Source organism: Adiantum capillus-veneris, chromosome 27 (assembly GCF_014529385.1).
Source record: "Adiantum capillus-veneris isolate H3 chromosome 27, ASM1452938v2, whole genome shotgun sequence".
NCBI classification, from domain to species: Eukaryota; Viridiplantae; Streptophyta; class Polypodiopsida; order Polypodiales; family Pteridaceae; genus Adiantum; species Adiantum capillus-veneris.
The window spans coordinates 106227415-106243755 of NC_140957.1; the positions used below are offsets into that span (position 1 = coordinate 106227415).

Genomic DNA, 16341 nt, shown 5'->3' on the forward strand with positions numbered 1-16341 from the left:
GAGAAGCATAGATCCCAAGAAGAGTTAGGGAAAAATAAAAACAAAAATAGGTGCAAAGATGGGGGCGAGCCAAATGCAAGGAAGCAGAGCATACTGAGTATGCTATAAAACAAAAATTTATAGGTGTTTGTGGCACCATGGGTCTGATGGAAAAATGAAGGTGATAAATGTGAGTAGCAGCAAAGGAAGAGTTGTCTAGGTTTTTTTGGTTGTGAGTTTGTGTGTGTGCGCGCGCGAGAGAGAGAGAGAGAGGTCATTGGAAGACTTGGCATCCCCCCAGGGATCTCTCTTGATGTCTTTTCTAGAGCAAGAGCATCTAACTACTAATGTTGGCCATAAAGGCTATTCTCAGAGTATACTTTCTATTAAAAACTTCTATTGTCGAGAAGCATCATCGCTATCGTGAGCCCACAATATGTCCACTAGCAAGGCAAGCTTCACTTTGAACGTTTGATGCCACACATGAGTGTTGGTTGCTGGATTTCTTAGTCGAGCAAGAGGAATCTTGGCTTGCGTACTATCCTCTACCCATGGTACCTCACCCTCATCTACATAGCCCCGCCAGAGGCGATGCCGCTGCTGAAGGCGGCGCCGTTGAACTAGTCCTAAAAATGTTCCGTGGATTCACACGGAATCATGTCATGCTTTAAGACCTCCACGTGTAAGTGATGGTCACTTTTCAAGAAACTTTTGGGCAAGCTTTTAATAGTGCTTTTAACCTACTAATGCAAGTCAATCCTTGAAAAGAACTTCCTTTTCATAAACTTTTGCTTTGTGAGCAAAGTTTATGAGAAGGAACCAAGCTCCCTGTATTCAAGCTAAATACTTCAACTTAACCGTGTGAATGTAAAGTTTGGAACAAAACTCCTTGTTACCCTAAGGTTGTTACAAAGGCTTTGCACCGTGCACGCAGTCTGGTGCTCGCTGCATTTATCTTCTGCTGCCAGCCTGCCATGGAGGCTTCCTTCTCTTCTTCTTGGTACATCGGCACCCACCTGCAAGCTTCCAATGAAGGCTACCTTACTATGCCCTCTTCCTTACTTGTCGAAGAACAGGGCACAGTCTCCCCTTTCATGGCTTCTTCCCCTTCCCTCGACATGGAAGCCGCTCTGCAGCATCTCAGTAGTAGCAGCTCCCATCTTCGCCGATGTCGCGGATATGCTCATGGTCGATCCCTACTTAGACTTTCTCAATGAGGTGTTGATGGAAGAGGGCATGAAGGATTCGCCGTTGCTCAGCATGGCCCAAGAGGATGCCGACGCATACTATCAGGCCACACTGAGTAGTTTATACGACATCATCAGTGATCACTCACGGCCTGGTTCTACCACATCGCAAGATGCATCTGCTGCCCATCTTTCTCATGGGTATGTCGCATCTCATGATCCTCCCAGCTATGAAAACTTTTCCGGCCTTGATCTCTCACATTCATGGGATAAGGGCAGCCAGTTTGAGCAGCAACACGACGCAACCACCCCCTATGTTGGGCTCGGTGAAAACAAGAACTTGGGGTTTTTTAGCAGCCTTCTTCCTACCAGTGGCAATCCGCATATGGTGATGGACGAGCAGGAATCAAAAGACAATTCACTAGCTGCAAGTGCTGACTTATCGATTCGCGTGGAACAGCAAAACAGGGAAACCAGTTTTAGCCCTGCCAGAGGCAATCCCCATTTTAGCGTGGAGCAGGTTGATTCAGAAAGCCAGTTTAGTTCCGGTAGAGGCAAGACCCATGTAAGCTTGGACCAGGATAAACCAGAGACTCTACCCCGACTGCGTGAGAATTCTCTCTCTCAGGTTGAGACAGGGGTGCAATATCAACATGTAGAGAAATCTCATGCTAGTGAACATGCCGTCCTTTTAGGGTTCAGTGACTCTAGATTGAATGGTAGGGAAGCTCAGGACCAGAACCAGGGCACGAGCAACTCCAGCGTCGATAGTGAGTCTACCTCCAACTTAGCCAGCATAGATGTACAAATTGAGGATCTGAAAGATGAAGCTGGTTATGCTGCTCTATATGTTGTAAAGCCAACTGCAACTGGCACTCTTAAAGGCAGCAGTCCGGATGGGGACATGGAACCTTCAATTATGGCTCGTAAGGGCAGAAAATCTGTTAGAAATAGTAACACAGAAGTGTTGAGGTTTGTAGATATAAGCGATGTGCTTGTGAGCTGTGCGCAGGCTGTGGCAATCGGAGACGGGAAAAGGGCGAATGAGATTTTGCAAGAGCTCTACCAAGTTCATGGTGTCTCTTCAAATGGGAATAGCTTGCAACGCACTGCCCACTGTTTCTGCGAGGCTTTGATGGCACGTATGGGGGGGATGGGAGGGCAGCTCTACAGGGTTATGTGGGCCAACATGCCCCCTCCATCAGCACATTTAAGGATAAAAAGGTGGCGTATCAAAGCAGCCCATACGTGAGGATCACACATTACTTTGTAAATCAGAATATCCTCAAAGCAGCGGAGGGGGCTTCAAGACTGCATATTGTGGATTATGGCATACTCAATGGTACGCCATGGCCCTCCCTCATCAATGCATTGGCGGATCGTGAAGGCGGACCTCCTTTGCTTGTTGTCACAGGCATAGAATTGCCAAAGCCAGGTCAAAATTCTTTGGAATGGCTTGAGGAGACTGGGCGACGCTTGGCAGCATATGCCAAGACTTATAATGTGCCCTTTCAATTTCATTCTATCGTGACAGACAAATGGGAGGATGTTGGCCCAGCTTCTCTCAACTTAAATGTGGAGGAGGTATTGGTGGTCAATTGCACGACACAGCTTCGCCATCTTCTTGTGGACGAAAGTGTAGATTTGAATTTGACTATCTCTCCCGGCCAAAAGGTGCTGATGAGCATGCACAGCCTTAAACCGCACCTGCTGCTCACAGCAGACGCTAGTGCACCATGCAATTCACCCTTCTTTGTCTCTCGATTTCGTGAAGTCCTTTACTTTTACAGCAATATTTTCGACATGCTTGACGCCCTCTGGAAGAATTACCAATCTGAAAAAACTTTTTTAGAGAGGAATATCCTTTGCCGAGACATCTTGAACATTGTGGCTTGTGAGGGTGCTGAGAGAGTGGAGAGACTCGAGACGCACAAGCAATGGGATGCACGTATCAAAAGAGCGGGCTTTGAACAGCTGCCAATCCCATCAGATGTTTTATCCAGATCAAAATCTTATATAGTGCAGCAATGTCACAAGGATTTTATGGTGCATGCTGATGGGAAAGGATGGATGCTTTTGGGCTGGAAGGGACGTCCCAATCTGGCAATGTCTGCATGGGTGCCTTCTCACGTGTAACAAGGTAACAAGAATGATTATGCAAGCGCACTGATCGCTTAATCCAGTCAGGTATAGGTGATTGCAGCACACCTGATGTGAATATGTGCAATGGTTTAGCAGTATAATGTGGACTACTATACGGTAGTGCATCCAATGGATGTGGTGAGTGAGAAGAATTAAAGTGGGTATGTGGCAGGTGAAATTCTTGTCATGTGTTACATTTTAACGAAAGCAGGAAGGATTCTTCTGTAGAATTCTACTCACTTTGCGTCTTCCTGGCCGCTTGAGCGATCATCTTGACCATTATCAAGAAGTTATGGTTAAACTCAACTCCCCTCTACTACTTGAAACCCTTAGCAATCAGTTGACCCTTATACTTAGGTTTTGGATCTCTTGAAGTGTCCTTTCTTTAGTAACCCACTTGCAAGGTAAGGCTTTCTTGTCTTTTGGCAATTCAATCAAGTCTCATGTTTTATTATTAACAATTGAGACATACTCAGATTGCATTCTTTGCTCCCATTGTAGCTGATCATCCATATGCATTGCTTCTTGGTAGCAAGATGGCTTTCCACAATCAATGAATATAACAATATCCAAGCTTGGCTGAAACTGGTGACATCTCTATGGTGCTTGTGGAACGTCTCAATTCCCAACTACTCCTCTTTGCTATCTCTTCACTAGGCTTTTGTAACGTTTGTCCTGAGGCAACATCCTCAAACGTGATTCTTCTATATTTCACTTTTTTGATAGGTTTCTTATGCATCTTTAAATAATTGAAGATCACATTTTCAAACACATCTCTTTCGAAATATGGTGGTTCAACATACTAGATGATCTATTAATGATGTGCACTTCTCAAAATAACTTCTGCTCAAACCCTTGAGTCAAATATGCCATAGAAAGCATAGTCGTGAGTGTCTCTTGAATTGTACGAATCATTCTTCCAACAACTCCATTTTGTGCAAGTGTGTAAGTCCCAACGAATTGTCACCGAATACCTCTCTTTGCATAGAAGTCTTCAAAGTCTTTGGAGACTTAATCTCCACCATTATCAGCCACAAATAGCTAGTTCTTCTAGAGATGGTAGGCATAGGACCACAAAAGGCACTATGTATAAGTTCTAGTGGCTCTAAATGCTTTCTATTTTACGGCAAAATTGTTATCATATACATGTGGTAGTGATGTGTGTGAACACACTAGGACCGCCGGGGCATTTTTTCCCTCTTTAGGAGGTTTTTTCCCCCGAGCATTATGTATACGCCCATCACTCTAGGGCTATCTATCTTTCCATTGCACACTAAGGAACACACTCTCTATTGTGTGCCTTGAGCTTCCTTCGTCTTTTCCAAGCTGTGTGCGTTTCTTTGCAAACCTAATTCCACAATTGGTATCAGAGCAGGTTACGTCCTCCCGGGCTTAGTCGCCAGCTGCTCCAGTACACGTCACTTTCTACGAATACAGTGAGGTTTGGCGAGCGTTCGCAGGTCGACAAATATTTCGGGATAGCTCGTAGAGCTGACTCTGCTCAGATTTCTGATTCGGGCTCATTTCGGCCTCCGTTTCCACTACAGGCAGGTCTGCACAAGCAATTTCGTAATTTTGTGCAAAATTTCTGTCAGTGCCGATTTTTGCATAACAGGTGCCTTGCAGTCTTCTACGGTTTGTGCTATATAGTACGTGTTGTTCCCGCTCCGTTTCTCCTACTTTCGGGCAGTTTTCACATCAGGTGCAACATTTAACATGGCTGACAACAACACAGATGTCTTCAAGACGTTTGCTGTTGAGGACAGATTGGATGGGGACAATTATCCTATGTGGGCTTATATGACGCAACACGTTCTTGTGTCAAAGGGTGTCTAGAATATTGTGCAGGGCATTGATGTACGTCCTGGTTCTGACTATGTACGCGATGTTGAGGATGTTGCAGGTCTTGCTACAAGGATTGCTGCTATTAGAGTTGTTTTGCCTATGGCAGAACAAGCTCGTTGGGATGTAAAGGATGCGCAGGCTCATGCATTGATTGCGTTGTCTGTGAAGCGCACCATTGTTCCTCACATCCGTTCAGCAAAATCTGCAAAACAAGCTTGGGATATTTTGGCTGGTCTGTATGCAAGTCGCAATGAGGCTAAAATTGATTTGCTGCGTAAAGAGCTGGAGTCGAAGATTATGCATGAGGAAGATGATATGGACACTTTCCTTGCTAGTGTCAAGGATATCAATGAGCAACTTATTTCTGCAGGTGAAGTCATTTCAGACAGTTCGCTTGTGCACATTGTTCTTGATGCCTTACTAGATTCTTACCAGACTTTTGCTAGTACTTGGAGACTTATGACCCAAGGAAATCCTGAAGTTGTTAAGTTTGATGCATTATGCACATTGCTGTTGCAAGAGTCACTTTCTAAAAAAAACAAGACTAGGCAGCGTGTAGTTGAACAAGCTTTTATTGCTTCTCAGAGAAAGGGTGGTAAGAGCAGTACAACCACTTCTTATGGTTCGTCGTGAGTGGAAAAAATTCTGTTTCTAATGCTTCTGCTAACAGCAATTCGTCTGGAAATTTTGGTGATAAGGACAAAAAGAAAATGCATTGCCATTATTGTAAAGCTAATGATCACTTGATCAAGTCCTGTCCTAAGTTGAAGGCCAAATAGGCTAAGAAGAAAGAGGGTGGTTCCACTGCAAATGCTGGTTCCACTACAAATGCAGTCATTGCACTACAACAAAAAAGGGGACCTTCGACGCGCATATCGACGCATTCCGTCGCTATGCCCGTGGATATACGCGTCCGTACGAAATCGTCGCTATATGCGTTGAAAGGTACTTTAATTGACGCATATTTCGACGATCTTAGCGATGACTTTAGCGACGGGCATAGCGACGACCATAACAATTTTTTTTTTCTTGGACAGAGGACTGGCAGCTTGGCCTGTGCCCAATGAAAAGGTGGACAGAGCCACAGCCAGACTGCCTGTCCTCTGCCCAAGAAAGTGAGCAGCACCAAAATCAACCGTGCTCCCGCAGAAATTTCGGCAAAGTTCCCTTCGTTTTTACATAAACTGAAAAAAAAAACCATATCATGTATACGCCTCCTACATGCTATCCATGTAGGATCTCACATGAGATTTAAGGCAAATGAAAGAAATGAAATGAACTTTGTGCAAAACCATAACCGTACCAACTTAAAAGCATAACCATAACGAACTTAATTTGTGCAAAACCATAACCAAATTAAAACCATAACCGGCCATAACCACTTTGATCAAAACCATAATGCAGATAACCATAACCATAAAAAAAATTAACAATAACCATAAGCATAACCAGAAAGTTAAACATAACCATAAACAAAACCTGAACCATAACTATGTCTATACAAAAATAGGAGAAATAACCATGTCTATACAATGACAATGACAATAACCATAACCATAAGGAAAACAATAACTGTCTGAACAATAACCATAACCATATATGTTTATACAAAAACGAGACATAGAAGCGTGTCTGTGTCTCACAAAGCATATATATGAAATCCGGTCCATTGATGACTAGGCGTCACAGCCTACACATAGGACAACCCACAAAATTAGTATTGATATTACTTCACATATACTTACTTAATTAAATCAACTCGCACATATTAACGTCTCACCTCAAGCGATCAGCGAGACTCTAAGGCCTCCTAGTCTGCACGCTCTCCTGAAGCATCAAAGATCATTCAATACTTCATAGATACCTTTGCGATATCCATCTGACTACTCCTGGCGTGTCGGGGCTCGATGCATCGCAAGATTCTGCATTTATATAAAAATCAAAGTAATAAGACTACATGATTCATTGCGTTTTAAAAAACGCCATAGTTAAGATTGGATTAGAAACTCACAAGCTCATAGTGAAAGGTGTCGAAGCCTCCGTTGCCAAGATGAGATGTCCCCCTGGTCACCTGTCGTATCTGCGCGGCCTCACGCTGCTGTCTTAGCCGCGTATTCGCTGTCCGCTCATTCTTCCTGATCTGCAGCTACGTCTCGTGTGGGATGCCCGAAGGCTTCGGCGAGCCAATCCTGAAAGCCTTCCGAGCTGCCTCGTCGATGTTTCACGGTGTCCCGTGCAACACCCTTGATCCACCTCCTCGAAACAGCCTTTGAACCTGGAGCAGGCTGGTACTCTCTCAGAATGGTATCCACTATGTAACTGACTTTTTCCTCATCCTGCTCAAGCCAAGGCGTCAAAATGCTGGTAAAAAACTGCAGCTCCGCTGTCTCATCTCAATCCCGACTCTATCCATGTCAACAGAACCATCTGTCCGTCAGTATAGAGCTTGGAGGCACTAAAATCGTGTGCCCCCCAAGGTGTCCGAGGTGTGCCAAGAGGTGTGTCGAGAGGTGTGCCTGGGTAGGACGGGGGTCGTGAGCGAGGAGGGGTCAAAGAATCTGTGGACCCTCCTCCACAACAACCACCACCTTCACCTGACGATCGTCGAGATCGGCAAGTGCGCTTGTGCTGCGGAGATGAGGACGTACCTGCCTCTGCCCCACCCCTAGGTGTCGAAGCGGCCGTGATGGGAGAAGCAGGCGTTGTACCCGTAGGCGTCCCCCCCCCCCCCCCTCTAGGTGTCCCCCCCTTAGGCGTCGGACCCTCGGGTGTGAAGGCCGAAAGCGTAGTACCCGTGCCTCTGGCTACCCACTACTGAGAAGCCTCTGCCATATGAGCAGACGTCATCCCTGTGATGAAGCCCATGAATGCATCTGCACTCATAGAAGCGGGATCTGGAAACTGGTCTACCATACTAAAGTCCTGCACAAAGAAAGTAAAATAAAGTGTCAGAACACAGTTGTTTAAATTAACTTTAAGCTTAATTTTAAATCAATGTCTTCACACAAACACTTACAGGCCTAGGCCTCGACGAGTGAGGCATCATCGATAAGATCTTGCACCGTATCATCGTCTATCTCTAATTGCAAACATAACTCTGCCCCAACTCGTTCTGACAGATTGTCTTCATCCATTGCATCTTCATCTACAAGTGTCAATTCTGTCTCGTCTGCGTCATCCCTCGTATATCTGTCAGCTTCCTCTGTCATACCTTCGTCCACCTTATCTAATGTCACAGTAATATGGACGTCGTCTGACTGACTTTCCTCCAGGAGCTCTTGCCCTTCAAATACTTGTTTATTTCTTGGAGCAACCTGAACCACAAACCGCCATTGTCGCTCTCGAGGGTCCGGTACAATGACCACTTGCTCGCAATGTTCGGGGAGAGCAAATGCGAGCAATGTTCAGGGAGAGCAAATGTGTTGCTCGCATCTGTCCAAACCTTTGTAGAATCTATTTGCACACGTTTGATTCCATCTGTGCGTACCGTTGCATTGCAACTAGAAGTAATCATCTTGAACCACTTCACATCCAACAAAAACATCTCAAACCGCCTGAAGCTTACTTTCAGGATATCTGACACCAGACCACAGTAATCTAGGTTGCTAGTGCTCTCATTCGTGTCTCTAGCATTGACCCTGCTCTTTTGCATGAAACTAACCATTACCCCACTGTCAAACGTGTTTCTTCTGCTGTCAATTTGTTGTGTTCTGAAATGCTTTCCATGCGACCACATCGGTATGTATGTATGATACTTCCAGCCACATCTAATAGCCAGCTCTTCCTCTTCTAGAGATATGGGCTCTCCGATCTGTCGAGCTACTCTCACTGTCTTGTCCAACCATGCCATTGTAGGGAATTCAGGTAGAGAAGCGAGATAGTCTGGCAAGGGTAAGTCTCTAGTCGTTCGGCTTTGCCTGAAATCCTGTCGCTCCCTATTGCGTCTCTCTTTCTCTTCTTCGTACCTTTCAAGCCATTTTTGCATTGGCGCTGAATTTAGTATACAGAGCTTCATGATCTTTTCTCGCATAGCGTCGTTCATTTTCTTCAGCACCCATTGCCCTTGCGGCTCCTTCCTCTCCCACCAATCTTGCATCCTCCTCATCGCTCCACAGTCGAGGCATTTCTGGGTCAGAAACGGATAGAAATTCGATCTTCAATACAAGAGACTCTTGCACCAGCTATCCTTCTGCCATGCTCCCCTCTGGATGCGCTTTTTGGCGAACAAAACCCTTAAGTGTTTTCATGAACCGCTCTAAAAAGAACATCCAACGGCTGTGGACTGTACCTGCCACTACAACCTCATCTACTACATGGACGAGCAAGTGCATTTGGATAGTTAGGCAGCTCGTGGGTAGATACTTCTCAATCATGCAAACTGCCTCAATGGAGAAAGAGAGTGTTTCTGTCCTTTTCACACATGCAATTGGTCAACCAACCTAACTCTTTCTCTCTCTCTTTCTCTATCTACTATCTATCTCTCTCTCTCTCTATCTCTGTAGCTATCTCTAGTTAACTCTCTCTCTCTCTCTCTCTCTCTCTCTCTCTCTCTTTATATATATCACTCTCTATCTCTTTATTTCTCTCTCTGTGTGTCTACGTACCCTATCTCTCATTCTTTCTCTCTCGATCTCCCCTTCTCTCTCTCTCTCTCTCTCTCTCTCGCTATCTCTCTTTCTCTCTCTATTTTTCTATTTCCCTATCTCTCTCTCTGTCTCCCTCTTCACTTCTCTATCTCTCTCTCTCTCTCTCTCTCTCTCTCTCTCGCTATCTCTCTTTCTCTCTCTATTTTTCTATTTCCCTATCTCTCTCTCTGTCTCGCTCTTCACTTCTCTATCTCTCTCTCTCTCTCTCTCTCTCTCTCTATATATATATATATATATATATATATATATATATGTATATATATATATATATCACTCTCTTTCTCTCTCTCTCTCTCTCTCTATTGGATATTGGATATGCGATATGTTTAACCTTGCACTTCAGTATGGCATGCCTCATGATTGGAGTGCAAATTGGATCAAACTTTTGCACAAAGGAGGAGATGTAAACAATGTGAACAACTATCGCACTATAATGGTTGGTTCTTTGATGGCAAAGTTATTTGGATGTATCATGGAGATGAAGATAAGTGAATGGGCTGAAAAGAATGGCAAACGTGCACTTGGCCAAGCAGGTTTCCGAAAGCATCATAGCACTATTGATCACCTTGTTACTCTTCGAGTTCTTATGGAAGCGTCTCGATTGAAAGGAAAAAAGTTGTATTGTTGCTTTGTGGATTTCAAGAAAGCTTTTGACATGGTACCGCGAGGAAATCTTTGGAGACGTATGCAAAGTCTTCAAGTGCCGAGAGAATTTATGCATGCAGTCTTTCGCATCTACCAAAAAGTGATATGTCGATTACGTATGGGAGATGGAATTTCAGAATTTTTTGCAAGCACTATTGGTGTCAAACAAGGATGCCCACTTTCCCCAACCCTCTTTGGGCTACTCATTGATGAATTGGAATGCATGGTTCTTGACTTTATGTAGCAAGAAGGCATAGAAGAGGTTAAGATCGGAAATGCGGTGATCATGCTTTTGCTTTATGCTGATGATGTAGTGCTCTTGGCACATACCTTAGAAGATGCACAAAAGCTTATGAGTGTCTTGGAACGCTTTTGCCTACATAGCGGTCTGATCGTGAATGGATCCAAAACCAAGGTTATGCTTGTAAAGACCCTCAATGATGAAAATCCATGCATTGTATACAACAATGAGAAACTTGAAGTGGTAGATCACTTCAAGTACCTTGGCCTTGAGGTTCCATCCAATCATAAATGGAAGGATTGTGCAATGCGTCGCTTGGAAGCCGGAAAGAGGGCCTATTATGCATTTGAGAACATGTGCAATGCAGGAGAGATCAAGTGTTGGGCTCTCAAAAAGTACCTCTTTGACACATTGGTGACACCGGTGCTTCTTTATGGAGTGGAGGTGTGGGGTGGAAGCATCGGGAAGTCTACTTGGAAAGAGTTTGAGAATGTCCAAAAGCGTTTTCTCACCAACTTTCTCCAAGTCAAGACACAAACACCTTACATGCTCTTACTTCTTGAGTCCGGATTGCTTCCCATTGAGGTCTTGGGCATGCAAAGGGTTGTGGAGTACATGCGTAAGACACAACGTAGCCCTTTGCATCGACTTCCTAGAATCGCATATGAAGCAAGTCAAATGGTTCAAAAGACATGCAAGAGCAAAATACTAAGTTCGGGGTGGATGCTTGATATCCGGAAATGGTTTGGAAGATGGGATGCATGTCACTTGGTCAAGGATGCGTCGATCGACTCCCAAGTTAATGAGGCCTTCTTACAACGCCAATGTATCATGGCTTGGGAGAAATCCGGAGGTTCTCGCTTCAGCCATTACACCACACACGTTGCCCCAAACTACAAATCTCTCTTCTTCTCGGAACGAGGTAGCCGAACCCATTCCTACATCCTTGAGCCCATCCCATTGAGTGCGATCCGTACCATTGCCTCCATTCGTCTTAGCTCCCATTCTCTACGCTGCGAGACAGGACGTTGGGGCACTGGCGAGGAGTGTCATCGACTTTGCACCTTATGCCCTCATCAAGTGCGAGAGAGTGAGTACCACACACTACTTGAGTGCTCAACTTTTGACCACATTAGGTCCTCTTTTCCCCATATATTCAGCCATGATCTCTCCCTACATACCTTTCTCTCCCAACCACGATGTGGACTCTCTATTGCGACACTCATTTCAGCCATTTTTGAGCATCGAGAGTCACTTATGAACTCCACTCACACCACATGACATGTTCATTTGGTCCCATAGGTCATATTTGACCTCCCAGGACGATAATAAAACTATCTATCTATCTATCTCTCTCTCTCTCTCTCTCTCTCACTCTATATATATATATATATATATATATATATATATATATCACTCTCTTTCTCTCTCTCTCTCTCTCTCTCTATTCCCTATCTATTTCTCTCTCCCTATTTCCCTATCTCTCTCTCTGTCTTGCTCTCCACTTCCCTATCTCTCTCTCTCTCTCTCTCTCTCTCTCTCTATATATATATATATATATATATCACTCTCTTTCTCTCTCTCTCTCTCTCTCTCTCTCTCTGTCTACTTCCCTCTCTCTCTCTCTCTCTCTCTCTCTCTCTCTCTCTCTCTCTGTGTGTGTGTGTGTGTGTGTGTGTGTGTGTGTGTGTCTACTTTCCTATCTCTCTACGTACTGATCGAAGGAGCGACTGAGCTAGGGAGATCCAGACGCCCATGATTGCGGAGGCGAGACTATATACACAACATCGACAGAGGCTGCATCAGACGATCCAAGTCACTTTGGCTCGACATGCACAACGCCCGGTCAGACTACTGACCATGGAGGAGATTGATGAGGTCCGCCAGCGAGACAGATGCTGGATCTCCTATGATCTACCTATCCCAGCTAGCTGTTTTAGCTGCTTAGTCCACACCCAGCAGTTTAGAATTCCATAATATTTTATTATATCATTTTGTCATCTTGTTATTCTGACTTTGTATCAGATCTACCACATTGTAACTTTCTGGTCTCATAGGTCACTTTGGCCTTTTGAAGAGTTAATATAACATTTCATTTCATTTCTTTTTTCTTATTTTAATTTTTTACGTAAATCATAATTCTGTCTCTCTCTCTCTCTAGTTTTAATTTCCTACGCACATTTTTCTCTCTCTATCTCTTTCTTTAATTTCCTACACGCACACACACTTCTCTCTTTCTCTCTCTCTCTCTCTTTCCTACACACACACACACACACACACACACACTTCTCTCTCTATCTCTCTCTCTCTCTCTTTCCTACACACACACACACACACCGCTCTCTCTCTCTCTCTCTCTCTCTCTCTCTCTCTCTTTCCTACACACACACACACCTCTCTCTCTCTCTCTCTCTCTTTCCTACACAAACACACACACACACACACAGACACACACACACACACCGCTCTCTCTCTCTCTCTCTCTCTCTCTCTCTCTCTCTCTCTCTCTCTCTCTTTCCTACACACACACACACACGATGTGGAGAGAGAGAGAGAGAGAGAGAGAGAGAGAGAGAGAGAGAGAGAGGTTGGGGGGGGGGGGGGGGGGGGGCGGGGGGGTGGGGGAGGGGAAGATAGTGCCATAATACCTGCTGCGTAGGTTTCGGCCAAGATCTGAGCGCGCGCGTTGAGGGCGAAAATGACCCTTGCGCACGGGTTCGCCTTTTTTCCCATTTTTTTAGCATCGATATGCGCGTCGGTATATGCGTGGAAAATTTTACCTTTCTACACGTATTTCCACGTCTATATCGAGGCACTTATCGACACATATATCGACGGAGTGTAAGAACGTCGATATGGGCGTGGAAAGGTACGGACGTCGATATATAGGGCGTCGATAACTTTGGGTTATGTCGTAGTGTTGTTGAGTCTTATGTAAAAGGAGACTGTGTTGTTAATGTTGATGCAGAATGGGCTTTTAGCGCAGAGTGCACTTACAATCTTTATAAATACTCATTTCATGCAAGCTTCTCTTATTTTTTGTGTGAATCCACTCCAAAGAAAAATCTAAAAAAATACCTTTCACCATCAGTCATTGCCTTTCACTTGAAGTGATGAAATCCTTGTGATGGTGAAGCTTGAAGAAGTTTTGGGCTTTGTGTAGGTTCTTAAAATGATTATCGATCCTCTTCTTCTTCTTCTCTTCTTTATACCATCGCTGTCAAGGTTGATTATCGCGATGAAAATGATAATTTGGTTAATGAGATCTCTCAATTTGCAAAGGTTAAGCATGGTTTACATGCTGAATTTTATGTATATAAAGAAGGAGTAAGATGGAATTGTACTTCGGAAGTAATAGAGAGAGGCATAAAGATGGTGTATGTACATGTAGAGCTCATATGAGAGCTATGGAAGTAAGAGGGACTTTAATGGTGAAGAAGGTGAGAGAAACCATGGAAGGTGCAAGTTTGAGTGAGGGATTGATAGGAATGAGTGTGTGTATGTGTGTGTGTGTAGAAGTGGGAAAGAGATGAGAGAAGACTATGGGCTACTTGTGAGAAAAGTGGGCAGACTGGGGTCCAGTCAAAACATCATACCTCACCAGTGGTGGCTCCAAAAATTATGAAACTTTTTGAGGTTATTCTTCAGCTCTTGGTCCACATTTTGTCATGTAACCACCACTTTAAATTCGGAGTGGAGATGGATATAAAAAATCCCACCAAAATGCCTATATTCCTTCATAAAAAAGTCTTCAGGGGTCCCACTTTTGTTGAATTTGCATATGGCTCCAAAGGTGAGCTCCTCCTTGAATTAGAGCATTACTTAATTTATTCTTAGGGGTTTGACAATATGCATGTTTGTGGATTATGCATAAATATAATATATGGATGTGATGGAAAAAAAAACAGGCTAATATATATAGACAATGGAATCTAGAATAGTATGGACTATATATATATATAAAAAGTAAATATATGAAAATATAGGGAATGGTACCATAAATTCCACAAGTTTATGCTTTCTCAAGGCTACAAACGTAGTGAGTTCGATCACTGTCTATATACAAAGAAGGCTAAGGATGGTAGTTGGATGATCCTTATTTTGTATGTGGATGACATGTTGATTGCTGGAAAGCACTTGGAAGAAATTTCAGCTTTGAAGTCAAAGATGGCAAAATCATTTGACATGAAAGACATGGGTGAGGCAAGTCATATACTTGGTATGCGCATTGAGAGAGACAGATCAAAGAAGTTGATTTGGTTATCTCAAACAGAGTATATTGACAAGGTTTTGCAACGTTTCAATATGGAGAAGGGAAAGGCACTAAGTGTTCCATTGCCACCATATGTGAAACTTAGCAAACAAGATTGTCCTGTGTCTGAGGAAGAACAGGCTGAAATGGATAAGATTCCATATGCGTCTGCAGTGGGTAGTTTGATGTATGCAATGATTGATACTCGCCCAGACATTGCATTTGCAGTGGGAGTAGTAAGTCGATACATGTCAAACCCAGGCAAGAAACATTGGGAGGCAGTGAAAGGAATATTGAGATACCTGAAAGCTACAAAGAGTGTGCGTATATGCTATGGGAGTCAGGAGCTAAGTGTAAAGGGTTTTACAGACTCAGATTATGCAGGTGACTTAGACAACCGAAGGTCTACGTCAGGGTATGTCTTTACATTGGCTGGTGGAGCAGTATCATGGCGTTCTAGATTACAAGATTGTGTTACTCAGTCTACTACAGAGGCTGAATATGTTGCAGCATCAGAGGCATGCAAAGAATCAATTTGGCTTAATCGACTAGTAACAGATTTGGGAATCAAAGAAGAGATGCCTTTGTTATTTTGTGATAGTCAAAGTGCTATACAATTGGCTCGCAATCCAGTTTATCACTCAAAGACAAAGCATGTGGATGTGAAGTATCATTTCATCAGGGAAATGCTCGAGGATAAGAAACTTCAGCTTGTCAAAGTTCACACCACAGAAAATCCTGCTGATCTACTTACAAAAGGACTTCCCTCAGAGAGATTTGCGCATTTTCACAAGCAGTTAGGTGTAGGGTAGTACATCACTTCTCTACATCTCTTGTATATTAGCTTGTACAGTAGCTTCTCTCACACTTAAAGTACCACATTGGACTTTAAGTGGGAGGTTGTTGGGGTATAAAGCCGAATGTGGTCGCCTAGGTAAGTGGGCGGGCCGCCAGGTATGTACACATATTCTTTTGTTAAAACCTAATAAGAACTCCCTATGCTCTACACATTACAGTAGAGCGAGTTCACCATATCCTCGTGCTCTTCTTCTCGCACTCTCTCTCGCGTCGCACTTCCGCTCGTACTCCTTCAAACCAAAAGTTGATTGTATCCTGAAAAACCATCTAAGAAGCTGTAGGCTTCTTTTCCTGTTACTCATTGTAAAACATGCTCAGTTATTGGAAGAGGAAAGTTTTCTCTAATGGTAGCTGCATTCACTTTTTTGAGATTCACACACACTGGTAATTTCCCATTCTTCTTAGGTACTACCACAATTGGAGACAACCAATCTGTGTGTTAAATTTCGTAAATGAATTCATCTTCCTTCAGTTTTTCAATCTCTTCTTTGATCTTTCTGGCAAATGTTTTGTTATAAGTGTATGGTCTCTGTCTACTTGGTTTCG

At 43.7% G+C, this 16341-nt stretch overlaps 1 pseudogene; it reads left to right on the forward strand.

Moving 5' to 3' along the window:
• Positions 1-865: 865 nt before the first annotated feature.
• On the forward strand, positions 866-4068 carry LOC147422504 (scarecrow-like protein 11; annotated as a pseudogene).
• The last annotated feature ends 12273 nt before the right edge of the window (positions 4069-16341 follow it).